Source organism: Rhamphochromis longiceps, linkage group LG9, assembly GCF_057381845.1.
Source record: "Rhamphochromis longiceps isolate RC_006_pf linkage group LG9, R_longiceps_female_GT1.1, whole genome shotgun sequence".
Classification (NCBI taxonomy): domain Eukaryota; kingdom Metazoa; phylum Chordata; class Actinopteri; order Cichliformes; family Cichlidae; genus Rhamphochromis; species Rhamphochromis longiceps.
This window is the reverse complement of record NC_140565.1, coordinates 15,939,779-15,954,496: the sequence shown is the minus strand read 5'-3', so window position 1 is coordinate 15,954,496 and position 14,718 is coordinate 15,939,779.

Here is a 14,718-nt window from a genome sequence, read left to right as displayed (position 1 = left end):
CTCACACCGCAGTAGCATCTTATTTTCCTCTCCATTTCTCCGCTCTCCCTGTCCTCTTCTCATTTTAGCTCCTTCTCTAGAGCCAGCGTCTGCCTCTCACCCTTATTCTCCCATCCTCGCCCTCCCTGCGCCTTCCCCTCTCACATTTTGCACCGCCAAGACTAGCAAGTCTAGATGCCATCTCGTGCTTTCGCTCTCTCTGTTTCGCGCTTTCCTTCTTTTTTTTTTCTCTCTTTCTCCTCCATTCATCCGTTTTCCCGTCGCCCTCGCTTTCTCCCTCTCTTGGTCTTTCTCACTCTCCCCCGCTCCCTGCGAGGGGGGTGGGGTTTCACTGTCGTGGAGCGAGATGAATTTCTGATTGCTGTCGGGCAGCGCGGAGCACTCTTATTGGTCAGAGTAAGCCAGGGAGGAGAGGCAAAGGCACGGAAAGGAAGAAAAGGAAAAAAAAAAAAAAACTGAAAAAGGATAATTTTTTTTCATTGGGTGCATATGACCATAATTGCACCCCTTCCTTTTCCTCCCCCTCTCTTCCCCTCTCTCAGCAGAAGCAGCAACACGCTATAATTTGAACCACCGGAGCCAATTATGCAGATTAGCTTGCCCCAGGTTGACCAATGACCTCCCACGCCAACCCCCCACCCGTTTACATTTGTTTACAATATGCAAATTACCGCTGGGTTCCAAAACGTGCTGGAGGGTGTCAAAACACCTTTTGCGGCATTACAGTGTTAGTCTAAACTGCCCCCCCCCTCTCCACAAGCCCCCGCAATGCTCCCACATGTGAGTGAACATGTGCAAATGAAAGAGAAACAACTTAGCATGAGATTTTGTTTGATGAAGTGTTTGATGAAGTGTTTTGGAGGTTTTTGTGCGACAAAAACTTATTAATACTGCAGCGTTTTGCCCTTAACTTCTGACATGGAGTTAATGCTCTATAAAGTAATTTTTTTTCCACTCTTTCTTCCCAGCATTTGTCCTTTTCTCCATCACTCTAGATTAACTCACCCGTCTTTCCCAAATCATCTAACCATCCCTCGGTACCCCTCCTTTTCCCTCTGTTCTTTCTCCCAGCCTTCTCTTTCCAAGTCCTTCCACCTATGTCTTCCTCTCTCGATTCACACTCCTGCTTCCCACCACCCCCTGCCTCCCCCACTGCTACAGAGATGGAAGCTAGTCTGTCTAATTAGCTGTATGGTTTACCTTGGCTCAGTGGGGCCTGGCTTCCTTAGCTGGGTTTAAACAGGGAGATGGACGGGCTGGAACGCTGAAACCCTAGACTGTAATTAGAGACAGGCTCACTGAGGGCACACCACTGCTGACACAGAGCCTCTGTTCCACTGTGCACACACACACACACACACACACACACACACACACACACACACACACACATAGACGCTGTGGCAAACATAAAATGCATGAAAACAAAAGGTGTGGGCATTAAGTGCACCCAGCCATCCAAGCACGGTCACTGGCATGAAAACACACATACATGCAGAGTTGGCATTCGCTCCTGCCAACAAACACATGAGTCTCTAACACTGCTGTAGTCCGAAATATACACAAGTGCTCTCAATTTGGTTTTAGCCCGGCTTATTCCAACTCATATTTCTGTGGTTTATTTTACTGTATTGCAGCAAGATGTCCCCAAAACACAGTACCAATTATGTCTTTTCCCCTCACCTCATCTATTCTAGCCTCCTCACCGCCACTCGTTGCTGTTTTTAAAACACTGTCTCTCGCTATTCCCCCCCCCGTCTCGTCCCATGATTTATTACTTCTTTCTTTCTGATTTGAATTCTCCCTCTCTCCGTTACAATTTTATGCTTTGTGGTGGGGCCCGTTTCTATTTTCTCCACTTGGACAGATTAAAAAGACACGCCAAAGACAACACACACAGCCAGTGCCACACACACACGTGCACGCAAACACACACACACATAGACATGAGCGCACGAGCACGTCCGCAGCTGGTCTGATTGCGCTGGAAGTGTTGTGTTTATTCCCCTCAAAGTTAACTTCATCAAAACAAGGAACAAAAGAGACAGAGCCAATCAATGAAATTCATTAATGAAAACTGAAATGCATTTTATTCTTTTCTAATTACACGCATTGTAGCTCATAATTGAGCGGGGTGTATCAGACTGGAGATTACTTCACACTTGTGCATGGGTCACCCTCCGTGTGTGCATGTATATTTATTGCATTGCTGCACGGTGTGCGCGCGCGCGTGCACAGCGAGAGGAAGACAGACATACAAAGAGAAGGAGATGAAACTGAATGCTGAGAAAAAAAACTGATATCAAGTGAGGAGCACTGAGGAAGGGGGCAAAATGAGAGACAGACAGAAATATGAAGCAACGGATTGTATAAATCAATTTTTCACCAGTATTATACTGCCCTCTGTTGTTCATGCAGAGAACAGCATTTGCTGACAGTCAGTCATACCTCTGTGTGGTGAGACCTTCTTTCCCACATCTTTGCAACGAATGCCACTCACACGAGCTAAACAAGGACCACGCATCTCATCAACTTGTATAACTTTGATAAAAGTTCATAGCTTGACAATATAAATCACATTTGGTTGAGTTTATTGACTTCCCAAAGGAAAGATCTTGGCAGCGAGCTGAACAGTGAAGGCAAGACATCGCCGAGGAAGAATGTGTGAAGCCAAAGCAAATTTGGTTTGATTTGATTTTTTCCTCTATGTTTCGATCCTTTTTATCTGTCTCAAAATGTGCTGTTTTGTCAGGAAGTCGTGTCACCGCCACATCCCCCCTTTTATATTTCATTGCTAAATGCTGATTGCTGTTCCTGAGATTAAAGTGGACCGTTACAAAGAGAACATGTACTCGCAGGTGTCATAGTATTTTAATGTGTTATGACAACAGCGAGACACTGTCAGGAACACTGTGTATACTAAAAGTACAGACACCTGGTATTCTTTTAGGCATTGTTCACCTCCAATCAAACAAAAATGATTAAAGAAAGGTGGATACTGTGCAAGTGTGTGTGTGTGTGTGTGTGTGTGTGTGTGTGTGTGTGTGTGTGTGTGTGTGTGTGTGTGTGTGTGTGTGTGTGTGTGTATGGTTTGTCATCTGGCCCTAACTGCCCTACAATAACAAATGTTCCAGCCTTCTGATTGGGCAATTAAAGGCAGCAGGGGCGCTGTGTTGACGGGTGAAAGTGTGACATCCATCATCTGAAACAATCAGCGCCTACCAAGCAGCATGTGCTAGTGTGTGTATGTTTGTAAGCTATAGGCTCCTCAAACTACATCAAGCCCCCTGTGTCTCTATAATAACTCCATGAAATCAAACACACACCACCTTAATCCCAGGTGATGCACAGTAGCCAGTGGCATAAAAAAGAAGACCCAAAAAAAAAAAATCAATAATGACCATGTGACCAAACCAGGAAATGCTTGAACAAAGGCCCAGGTAGGGAAACACTATAACAGCGTCTGCTAAAAAGCAAATTCAGCATAGCAAGGATATCTTTCCTTTCATTATGTAGTTTGCTTACCCTAATGCCAGCAAGAAAGATCACATGAAGGCGGTTTAAATTAACACAGGGTTTAACAATCTAGCTACAAGCGTGTTCATATGAAAGGGGAAGCGTTAGCATCATCACAAACCATCACATGGATCAGCCTACTGGCAGCAACTGATTTTACAAAGAAGAAAACAATATAATACCAGATTGGAAGCCCTTCTTTAAGACTGGAAAAGACCTACTATGTTAATAAAATGTTGCCTATTTCAAGGCAGGAAAGGTCTGCAAAAATGCTGAAGGTGTAAATTAACAACAATTTAAGAGAGACGAAGAACACCTTACAGTCTCTAAATGTACAAACAGATGGGAATAACATGCTATCAAATGAGCATAGTGCACAAATGTAAAGTTGGATTGGACTCAGCTTGTAGCCAACCCTTGTAGTAATGGTTTTCTATAAAAAGCCCGGCCTTCACCCTGTATAATCAAGAATGCACTCTAGTTTGAGGTGAGCTGCCATCATGTCTGACACCGGGCACCAAGAGGAACATCTGGGAAGAAAGGCTATGGTTGGGTATCTTTAGCTGAAATTTGCTCATTGATGAGGTTTAAAGGTAGTCTGATTTTTAAAGAGTAACACAAACAGTGTTTTATTGTCCTTTTTTATTTCAGATTTTCAAGTCTGTTTTTGATCTGATCATCCCCATCCTTATTAAAATGCCTGAATTTTTTTGGTTAGAAATGTTCTTTGTTGTACATGTAACCCAACCCAGCAGTGATGTCACAGAGCCTGGAGGCCACTTGTATATCACTGCAAGATAAGAATTTCACCAGCTGTAGGTTTTTTTTGGGGGGGGGATGTTTAATTAATAACTTATATTAAAGAAATTACAGATTCAGCTGGACTAAACTAAACATGGGTGATTGAAATAAAAATAATAACAAGTTTTGCTATGGCAGATATTTGTATCATTTTTAATTTCTTTTGTTTTGTAATCTCCATAATTATGACATATTTACTCCTTTTTCTCAGGCTGAGGTTACAGTTACAGTATAATTTGTAAGCTTGTTGCTTGACCTCCCCTTTTGCTTTTCTCCTGTCGAGTTTTATACAACTCTATAAAACTAGTTCAACCAGAAACACTGATGTCACAGTCTGGAGAAAAAAAATAATGCCAACATGTTAAACATGTTTTTTGTTATAGTACCTTCTAAAGGTTGAGGGATTTGTAAAAATAAAGTCACATACCATTAGGTCCATTTGATTACTGCTGAAAGCTGATGTGTGCCTGAACAGTGGGTGTGGGGGGAAGTTCTTCCAGAAAAATAAAAATAAGTCACACAAGCTAATATTACTAATTTGACAAGTTTTATGTGTCTCTTTGGTATGCAAAAGAAGTACTATATTTAAAAACGCTGGTGTTTCAGCGCATATCCAAGAAGGACTTATACTTCCTGCAATGTAGAAATGAAGCTCAGTATCAAAGCAGAGCCTTAGTCTTAGCTATTGATTGTCTAAGAGCATAATTAATGCAGCAACTAATCCAACATGCCATCTAGCCAACCCAGAAATGTCCAATCACATTTACCGTTTCAGCTCGGGTTTGAAGCTGCTCAAGAGTCCACAGCCACGGAGCTTTCAGACCACTGAGTGAGGCACTAATCATGACACTATTAACTGAGAAAACATTGGGAATTAGTCAGATGAGGAAAAGTTGCTTTTCCACTGAGGTTTTGTTTAGTTAATTCCCTGTTGACAGCCAAGTGTGCCACTTGCCTTGAGAAAACTTACTTGAGAGGGAAAGATTACTTTTTATCCCTAATTAATGCAGCTTATTTGCATAGCCAAGTCATAATATATGCTAATGTGCATTTACAGTGGCGAGTGCTGCATAGACAGTTAATGTGGCCTAAATACGTCATTAAAATTATTATGGTGCATCTACTACGTATATTTCTATTTCTGCACATGGGTTTCTCGGTCCCATACATTGACATATATACTTACAGCAATTAGAAACGTAAAACATGACTGAAATAATTTATGTTTTGGGGATGTGGTGGATGTGGTTGCGGAGAATGTAAATGCGGCTGACTGCCTGGGTGTGTGTTTGTGTGCGTGGTATTCAAGCCAATGATTTGCATTCGTGTGTGTGTGTGTGTGTGTGTGTGTGTGTGTGTGTGTGTGTGTGTGTGTGTGTGTGTGTGTGTGTGTGTATCTTAGCTGGACATCCTGCAAAAACAATCAAGAACTGAATGAAAAAAAATTTAAATGACACCCGGGCATCAGCGAAAGAACAACATCTGTGCGTTTATTTCTGCATGAACTGCCAAAGACAAGGAAGGAATATTTGTTCCAATCAAATGCAACATATGAGTCATGAGCAGGATGACACATCTCACATCAGCAGTTATCCGCACTACCATGTGGTCTTAGGACAGATCAAAATCCCTAGCAGCTATCTACAGTAAAAGTTAATAATGTATTAACTGGACATAATTTATTAATGATAAATAATTTAGCATAATATTAACTGTTAAAGGTGATGAAATACTAAACTTTAAATAAATGCTACTGGAAACTATCTATACATCAATACAAATGCAATCAACCCAAAGATAACACCAACGCTAACAGCAGCTACAGCTAACAAGCAACCATGTCCCGTTCCAGACAATTCTGGCGAATAAGCGGTATGAATGTTGTCACATGGTTTGTAATAATGCATTTTTGGTTTGCTTGGAGTTCACTTGGAGTCTTCTCTGTGTGAAAAGAAACCAAAGCATGAGTATAAGCTACAGGTTGATAAACTCATTAGCTGATTTGGAGCAGAGTAAACGAACTGTAGGTGTAAAACGCCCTTAGGGAAAATGACACCAGTTGTTCAGTTTTTGTGGTTCAGTTGAGCCTCTAATTGCGCATTAAAATAAACATAGCCTCATTAGTGTCCACAGCAAGCTGTTATATGTAGGCTATCACTGTGGAACGGCTTGTCACAACTGAAAATGAGAGGACAATTGAGGAGTCCAGGAACACTGAGTGTAATTCTACTACTTGGATTCCCAAGTTTAAGCCTATCACAAAGTTCATGCATGACTGTCCTAAGAATTATGTAAACTGTGCAACCAAACTTGTGGAAAAGACTGAAAATTCATAAAAACAGACATAAAAGAAAAAGATGGAACACAGAATTGCGAGTTGTTGATACCAAATTACTCGCCCTATTCATTCGTGTGTCTCGAATCTGACTGAAATGAAGCGGATGCAAGGACTATGATCTCTCCCTTTTCTCTGGTCATTTGCAAGCTTCACTTATCTTCCCCTGAGTGATTTCATTTGGCTTTGAGTGGCTTTGAGAGGAGAATAGCACCAGATGAGGCCGACTTAAAAACCAGGTTTCTCAAAATTTCCTTTCCCTCTTATGGATATTAAGTGCCGTGATCTCAAACAAGCGAGGCTCTCCCAAGTCACTGCAAATGGTGAAAAGCCGGAGCTTATATTTCTGTTTTACGCAAAGAAAGAAGAAAAGAAAGCGCTAGAGACAGGGAGAGCAGGAGATCCAGTATAAAAAACAATAAGCTCTTTCCTTTCAATCTGAGCTTTTCTGGTAATTAGGTTTGCCTAAAAGATGGGGAAACTGAATGGAAGATGATGGAGAGAGGAAAAGAACAGGCCTTTATTTTTAAGGGAGGGCGGTACAGCAGCTCAAGAATAACAGCCCGCCGTTTTCTCCTTAAGTGCTCTCTTGTTTGATTACCCCCTCCTCCACTTCTCTTCCTGGCTACAAGCAGGGTGTGCATTCCTGTAGCTTTTTGGTTTCGACAGAGGGTCTGAGCCACGGGGGGCAACGTGCATGCATCTGCGTACCTACAACCCAGAGTATATGCACACACTCATGCCTGTGCATGCTTACCCAAAAACGTGACCGTACGTCCATAAAGTTTTCTGTTTTCACCCATGCGGCCAAGTTACAGACTATATTCCATCTTCAAAACACACAGTGGCACCATCAAATGAGTCACCCCTTTCATCTGCTTCTACTGCTCTCAGTTACTACAGCTTCCGCCTTGCCTAATGGATTTTCAAATGCAGGTACACGATTTCTTTCAAGACTTGACAGGCATTTTCCTTTGTGTTTAGAGATGAGGATCAGGCCCTGAGTGGTTCGCTGTGACGGTGTTGTTGAAAGATTCCGCATACAGAGTAGAAGCATTTTCCCTGAACTTGTTTGAAAAGGCCAAATGTGAGACTTGTACATGTATTTTTCAACATGTGGCCAAACAAAATGAGCTAAAAGCAACTGAAATACTATCATTCTGCTGTGTTCGGGGCTTTGTATTTGTTCGTTCTGGGGTGCGTTCTCACATTGAGCGTATACTACTTTGTGAGTCAGAATGGGTTACTGCAATGGACTGTTTTAGATCTCAGGACAGAGCTGAGAGCCCATCCCAAAAATTCGGCATAAAAAAAAAAATGAAAACGCACAAAACATATTAAGAAACCCCAACAAAGGCCTCTCTATAAAAATTGAAAATCGGCTAGTGCAGCTTATTTTTCTGCTTTTAAACAGGACCGCTGCCATTTTTGAAAATAAATAGAGCTGCAGCTCATTAATTAGATCCAAAAAGTAACGACTGTTTAGAATTTTCCACTTAGCTTAACTACAGTGAAAACCAGTATGTCCAATTTGTACACGCATTAGACTTAAGAGTGCAGACATGCCGCCGCCATCATTGACTGTGAATGTATAGGATGAAGCCATTATGGTCAGCATCAGATAAGCTGTGACAAGCTGACTCGAGGTGCCAAACTAGTGTTCTAACCTGGATGTAATTAACTCTGATTTCCAACTGCCCTCTCTGAGCCAGAAAGGCAATGTCTTCTAATTAACTAGAGAACACTGACAGCCTGGTGCCACCTCCATTTGGTCCCCACTTGAAACAAGTGCCATGTCCTGAGGGTTCCTGTCAGACCTAGTGCTCTGTGAACGGTGTGACATGTCCCTTCATGTCTCCATTCATCCCGCTCGCTAGCTCTCTCTTCCTCTCTCTCTCTTTCCTGACAACTATTTTCTTCTAATCATGCTCAGGAAACCAGAATGTGTTTGGCTGAAGGGGGAAACAGTCTGCGCCTATTGTACATGCGTGTGTGTGTGTGTAATGAAGTGATGGAGACAGAGGAAGAGGTAGAGTGAGAGAGAGAGGAGGAATGACCAAGTGAGCAAATGAGCGTCAGAGAAAAGGAGGGAGAGATGTTCAGAAGTCATCTTTTCTGTGTCGCCATACACTGTGCTTCATTATCTGCCTGGCCTGGAGAGTGATGTCTTCCTAAACCGGCACCGGAGCCAGAGCCAGCGGCCTGCCTCCACCGCATCCACACTTACTGCAGCGTGCACCATGAAACCACACAGACGCACACATATAGGTGGAGGCAATTCGAATCCTTAGAGCTTCATAATGAACGCAAACCAAGAAAGTTGCCATACAATATACATTTGATGATACACGATGAAACAAGGACAAAAAGCAGGGGGCTGTCACCTTTGAACTGGAGCTTACAAAAAGAAAATGCCAAGCATGTAGATGTCCATGAAACATAAACACAAAACTAATGAAATAAACAATTTCAAAATTCCATTAATTATAAAAAGGGTAATATGAGTTAATCCAGGACAAAGCTCAAAGAAAGATTGTTCAAGGTTTTTATGAAGCTAGAAGGGGAAAGAGATTACAGTGAGACTGACAGTGGTGTTTTGGGGCTCGTTTAAAGGAAAGTCTGGTATTAAAACAGCATTTACATAAAGTTTAGCTGCTGAGTGAATGCCTGTAAAGCTTTCAGAGCCTTTTTAGATTCCTGATCTGCTCCAGTTTAATAAATTCAGCTTGGAGAGAACTGACTCTTACTGAAGTAAGAGTTTTTAGCTGCATGTGCTCCACTGCTACGCTTCTAAAACGTGCACATTTCATAGATTTTACAACTTATCAGCCATCACAAAACAATCAAAGTATTTCACTGACAAACTGTATATAAAGGATAGACTTCGCTATTGTTCTGTCACACTTATTTTGATGCCTAAAGCTGAGCATTTTGGCCATCGCCATCTTTGTTCTTTGAAACCTTGTGATAACTGAGGGATGGATCTGATTGAGAAACCGTGAGACTCTGCCAACTCATGCACTTGCAACCTGTGAAGTACAAGATCTAAAGCATACACTGATTTTTCTTTTTTTTGACTCGAAAGAGATCCATAATTTACAAAATAAAAATCACGTGATATCAAATAATACATTAAATGGATATTGTATTATATTAAGGTTGTTTTCCTAAAGACTTCTATACAGTCAGATTTCTTTTTGCATCCAGAAGCATCACCTACCAGCTACCTGCAACCACTAAACAGCTTTTATTGCTAAATGATATCTCTAATCAGAAAATCTCACAATAGAAAGTCAAAGCATTTAGGTATGTAGACATGGTCAAGCTGATCTGTTGCCGGTTCGAGCCCCGGCTTGGACAGTCTCGGTCGTTGTGTCCTTGGGCAAGACACTTCACCCGTTGCCTACTGGTGGTGGTCAGAGGGCCCGGTGGCGCCAGTGTCCGGCAGCCTCGCCTCTGTCAGTGCGCCCCAGGGTGGCGGTGGCTACAATGTAGCTGCCATCACCAGTGTGTGAATGTGTGTGTGAATGGGTGGATGACTGGATATGTAAAGCGCTTTGGGGTCCTTAGGGACTAGTAAAGCGCTATATAAATACAGGCCATTTACCATTTACCATCTGCTGAAATTCACATTAAGCATTGGGAAATAAAGGCAAAAGCCAGCATAGCCCACAAAGCTGAGCAGGTCAGCCATAAGCCACAAAGCTGTCGTAGGGCCCTGGACAGCAACTGACAAGATTATCAGTGCCAGACTAGCCTGTGATCTACTGGTGTTTTCATGAACTCTCTAGGGTTTACACAAAGTAATCATTTGGCTGTCCAGACAAAAACGACTAGCTGATAGCAGAGGTAAACAAGACAGGGAACAACACTGTCCAGAGCAAACAACGGGGGTGGTGGGGGGGTGTCACCAAACTGAACAATGAAAGTTCTGATGAGTTTCAGTCTCTGCTGTAGCGTTCGGATGATAGAGTCAGAATTTGGACGCATGGATTCATTTGGTCTTGTATCAACAATTCAGGCTGCGGGTGGTGGGGTTATGTTGTGGAATTTCTTGGCACACTTCATACCCCTCTGGTAGGTTTGCATTTCCAGTAGGAATGCTGATGATGAGTTAATAGCTGAAAACAATTCATAACTGCAAGATCAGTAAAGCCCAAACTTTGCTGTTGGTTTGTTTTTTCTGTACTTTATTCCACTTTTAAGAAGTATTTTTGACCTGACGTTGGCCCATGTTTGCACAGGCTTTTTAAAAAGGATGCTTGCCATTGTTTGACCAATCAGCACTTAATATCAGGACCAATTGCCATTTCTTTGAAGGAGGAATTAAAAAACAATCTTAAAACTAAAGTCTAAGAACTTTTATACACATATAAGGGATGTACTTCCTCCAGTAGTTGTCAGAAGTTTGAATCCCCTTCAGCCTCAAAGCACCTGAGGTGCAAGTGGAACGTGAGCGAAGATCCAATATGGATACAAAGTATAAAATCTGACATTGAGCAGTAGTGCAGTCTGGTATCTCCTAGCTGCTTTTCAAATAAAACAAAAATCTTTAAGCCACTCAACCACAGTTTAGATGCTTTTGAATCCAACATGCTTTTTAAAAACCCTCCCATAAACCTTGGGCAGCCTGTAATTTTCTCCACTTTTGTAACGCAGAGCAAACTGACATTGCATTTTAAATTTAGCGGAAAGACTTTTGTCCTTCTCTGACAGCTGACTCCTGAAGTCCCCTCAATTACCCTTCACTAAACCTGGATTTACAGAAAGACATTTGTCACAAAACTGCAAAAACATCTTTCCAGAGCAAAAAGTATTTAGTGCGTTATGCTAAATCTCCGTGCCACGCCACAGGATCCATCTAATAGTTTGAGGTGCATCATAACCAGCCTAATTGGACAGGTGTTTGCAAGCCATTATGATACTAAACCGTTGTGTCAGTAGAAGAGCCCAAAAACAGCACGATACCCCCAAAGACCTGCTGAAGGATTAATGCAGTGGTTTAGATGGGAGGGAAGGCTTTTACGTGTCAGAGTTGAGAGAAATTAAGATCGGGGAGAGAGAAACACAGAAAGAAAGAGATTAAAGAAGAGCAGCACTCACAGTGTGAGGTAAGCCACAGTCATCTCTTGTCAACCACCCCTGGTGGGAGTATGTACCCCACACAGAGAAACAGAGACAGACATTAGCACTCCACTCAACCTCAAATGCCTCTTATTTATGGAAAAAACACGCAATAAACAGCAGCAAACTAACACTTGCTCCTTTCTGTAATTGTACCCCATCAAATGTGTGATGCAAAATAACTCCTTTAAAGTAATTGCACATACACTAATATATTAACTCTAAAATTATATTAGAGTTGCAGTTGTGCAGGTTTCATTTGACAGCATAAAGTTTTTAATAACAATATAAAGCCTCAGTTGAGCAATAGACACATTGCCCTGTGTTTCATTAGAGCCTACAAGTCAGGCCTAAAATAATACCAGAGTCAACCTGAAAGGGTGAAAGGTCAACTAGAAGATCAATGTTCTTCCCAAGGGTTATAAGCTTATCAGAGTACACAAATACACACTGGCAAACACACACACACACAAAAGGCTTTCTTCACCTGTTATTGGATGAGGCGCACAAGCCTGGGGTGAGGCACTCAATGAATAGATCCTTATTGATTCCAGCTAAACGGTATGTACTGCAGGGCCAATTCAACCTCTCGACAACTCACTCATGCTACATCTACCCTACGAGCAACTAACCCCTACCGTGAACACACAAACACCAGAGCTGCGATCTTTAGTGCACCGCGCGCACGTACACACGGCGCAAACTCTCTCCCCACCACTCCAAGCTCTCTCCTAAATGACCTCGTGAAGTAAGGGTGAGGCTCTTCACACATCTACCAACAGTGGTGGAAACTGAGCAAAATATCCCCTCATTGATCGCTTGACAGCACCCAAAGGTCAACAAGGCAGCGTTCGCAGCAGGCTGAATGGCCCCCATCAGATCCTGTTTGCAACCGATGAGATGGTGAGAAACTCTGTGTATTTGAATGAGATTAGCTAAAAGCTGGTGAGCAGTTTTCAAGCATTGGAGAGAGGTTTTTCCCTTTTGTTCCATTTTTTCCTGACTCGTGCCTGGTTTGTTTGTAAAAGTGTTTGTGTTTTTCGCCACAAACGAGTTCTAGTAACTGACAGATTTTCCTGTAACAGGATGATTTCGACTAAATTATAGCATAATATGTATTCACAACTAATTCGATTTATGTGCTAAGCCATGACCCTGTTTTTTTTATTATCATTCAAAATTTGTTTTATCTAGATGATATATTACCAGCTATGAAATAAACTATTTAACTAAATATATTATTGAATATTATTATTACTGTTTGAATTAAGGATATTAGAAAACCAGAGCAGCTTGATTTGCTAAAAATGAGAGCGCTAGGTCTTGGGTGCATGAACCCCAAGTTCCTGCTACTGTTTGGGTTCCTAAAACAACAGCAACACAGCATGCAAGAAAATTAATTTATTATAATTAATTTCATTCTTACCTAAATACATCTGCAATCTCGTGATGCTGCCATCACAATGACACTTGGACAACAAAGGGGAGGCAGAGCAACGCGACGTAATCTCACAGCACCCCGAATCTGCAGTCAGACAAAAAGTGTGTCACAAAATAATGCATTTCGAGATCAAAAAACGAAATGTTACTTCTATTAACACGAAGGTTGGAAGAAGGGGAAGACTAATGAGCTTCTATAATCCAAAATACAATAAATAAACATCAGAAGAGAGAAAAGAGAGCAGTGTTAGTAGTGTTACACCTACTTCAAATCAATTGACTGAAAAGGAAGATTCAAAGTACTATTTTTCCAGTTTTGAGATGTCTGTTCTCAGCATAAGACAATGTTTTCCACCAGAACACCACTAACTCATTTTGTATTGCCTCGTCTGAATGAACCTTCCCCCTGATTGTTTCAATCTTCTCACTAGTGCACATTTGACTTTCCGCTTGGCTCGAAAACAATAAAACACATGCTGGTTAAAGCAAATTTCAAGGTCAGTAAATTACCAAAATGTCAGAGTGCAGTCTACGCTGGCACCAACAAAATAGACCCCTTAAATATTCTGACGTGTTGCTAAATTTCTTCCTTGTACTTCTTGATGCCTTCTGCCATGTCAAACCTGGTCTGTCTGCACGCATTTTGGAGGTGCGCTCATCCATCACTGATAACAAATGTTTAAAAAAATAATCATCTGAATCCCAGGGAGGGATTAAAGACTCTTCTATTCACACACTAACTTATTTTGTGTGTTTGCATGTAAATGAAGGCAAATATGAGCCATAACTGGTTTTTAGAGCATTATCTTATCATAAGTTTTTGCATTAATATCCTCTTAATTTCATAATAAGTAATGTTTATATCTGTACATGCCATGCACGTTGCTTTTATTCAGGTTTTGGCGTTTAAATATTTTACAACTGATTCACATTTTTTTAAGTATTTAGAATTCATGATGTTTTTAAATTCTTTGTGTGCGTGTCTATGTGTGGTTGTGTGTGCGACTATATGCTGGGATATCAGGGCATTCTGTGTTTTCATGTTATGTGTGCCACTAGGGTAATTAGGAATAGGAAGGAAAGAGTGATCAAAGTGAGCACTTTCCACCCTCCGTTTCAGTTCTGATAGGAGTGTGTGCCTGCATGCATGTGTGTCTACATATGTGTGCATGCTTGTGTGATGTACACTATGAGGCTTTGATGCTGTAAGCTCTGCCGGTTAATGTACTACGGATAAAAATACTACACCATGTAATCTGGCATTTATCCCTAGAGAGCAGAAGCCCAAAATATGACACATGTCAAGAGGAAGGAAAGGGGAGAAGAACGAGTGCAAGCAGGGGGAGAAGTGGAGGAATAAAGGAGGTAAGAGACCAAGAGCCTGTGTTTCGTCTTCTACCCTGAGATGATTTAAAGGCTGACATTTATAAGACATGCACAAACTCTTCTCAGTAATTATTTGAAATTAATTCAGGACTATGAGAGAATAGAGACAACAAAGA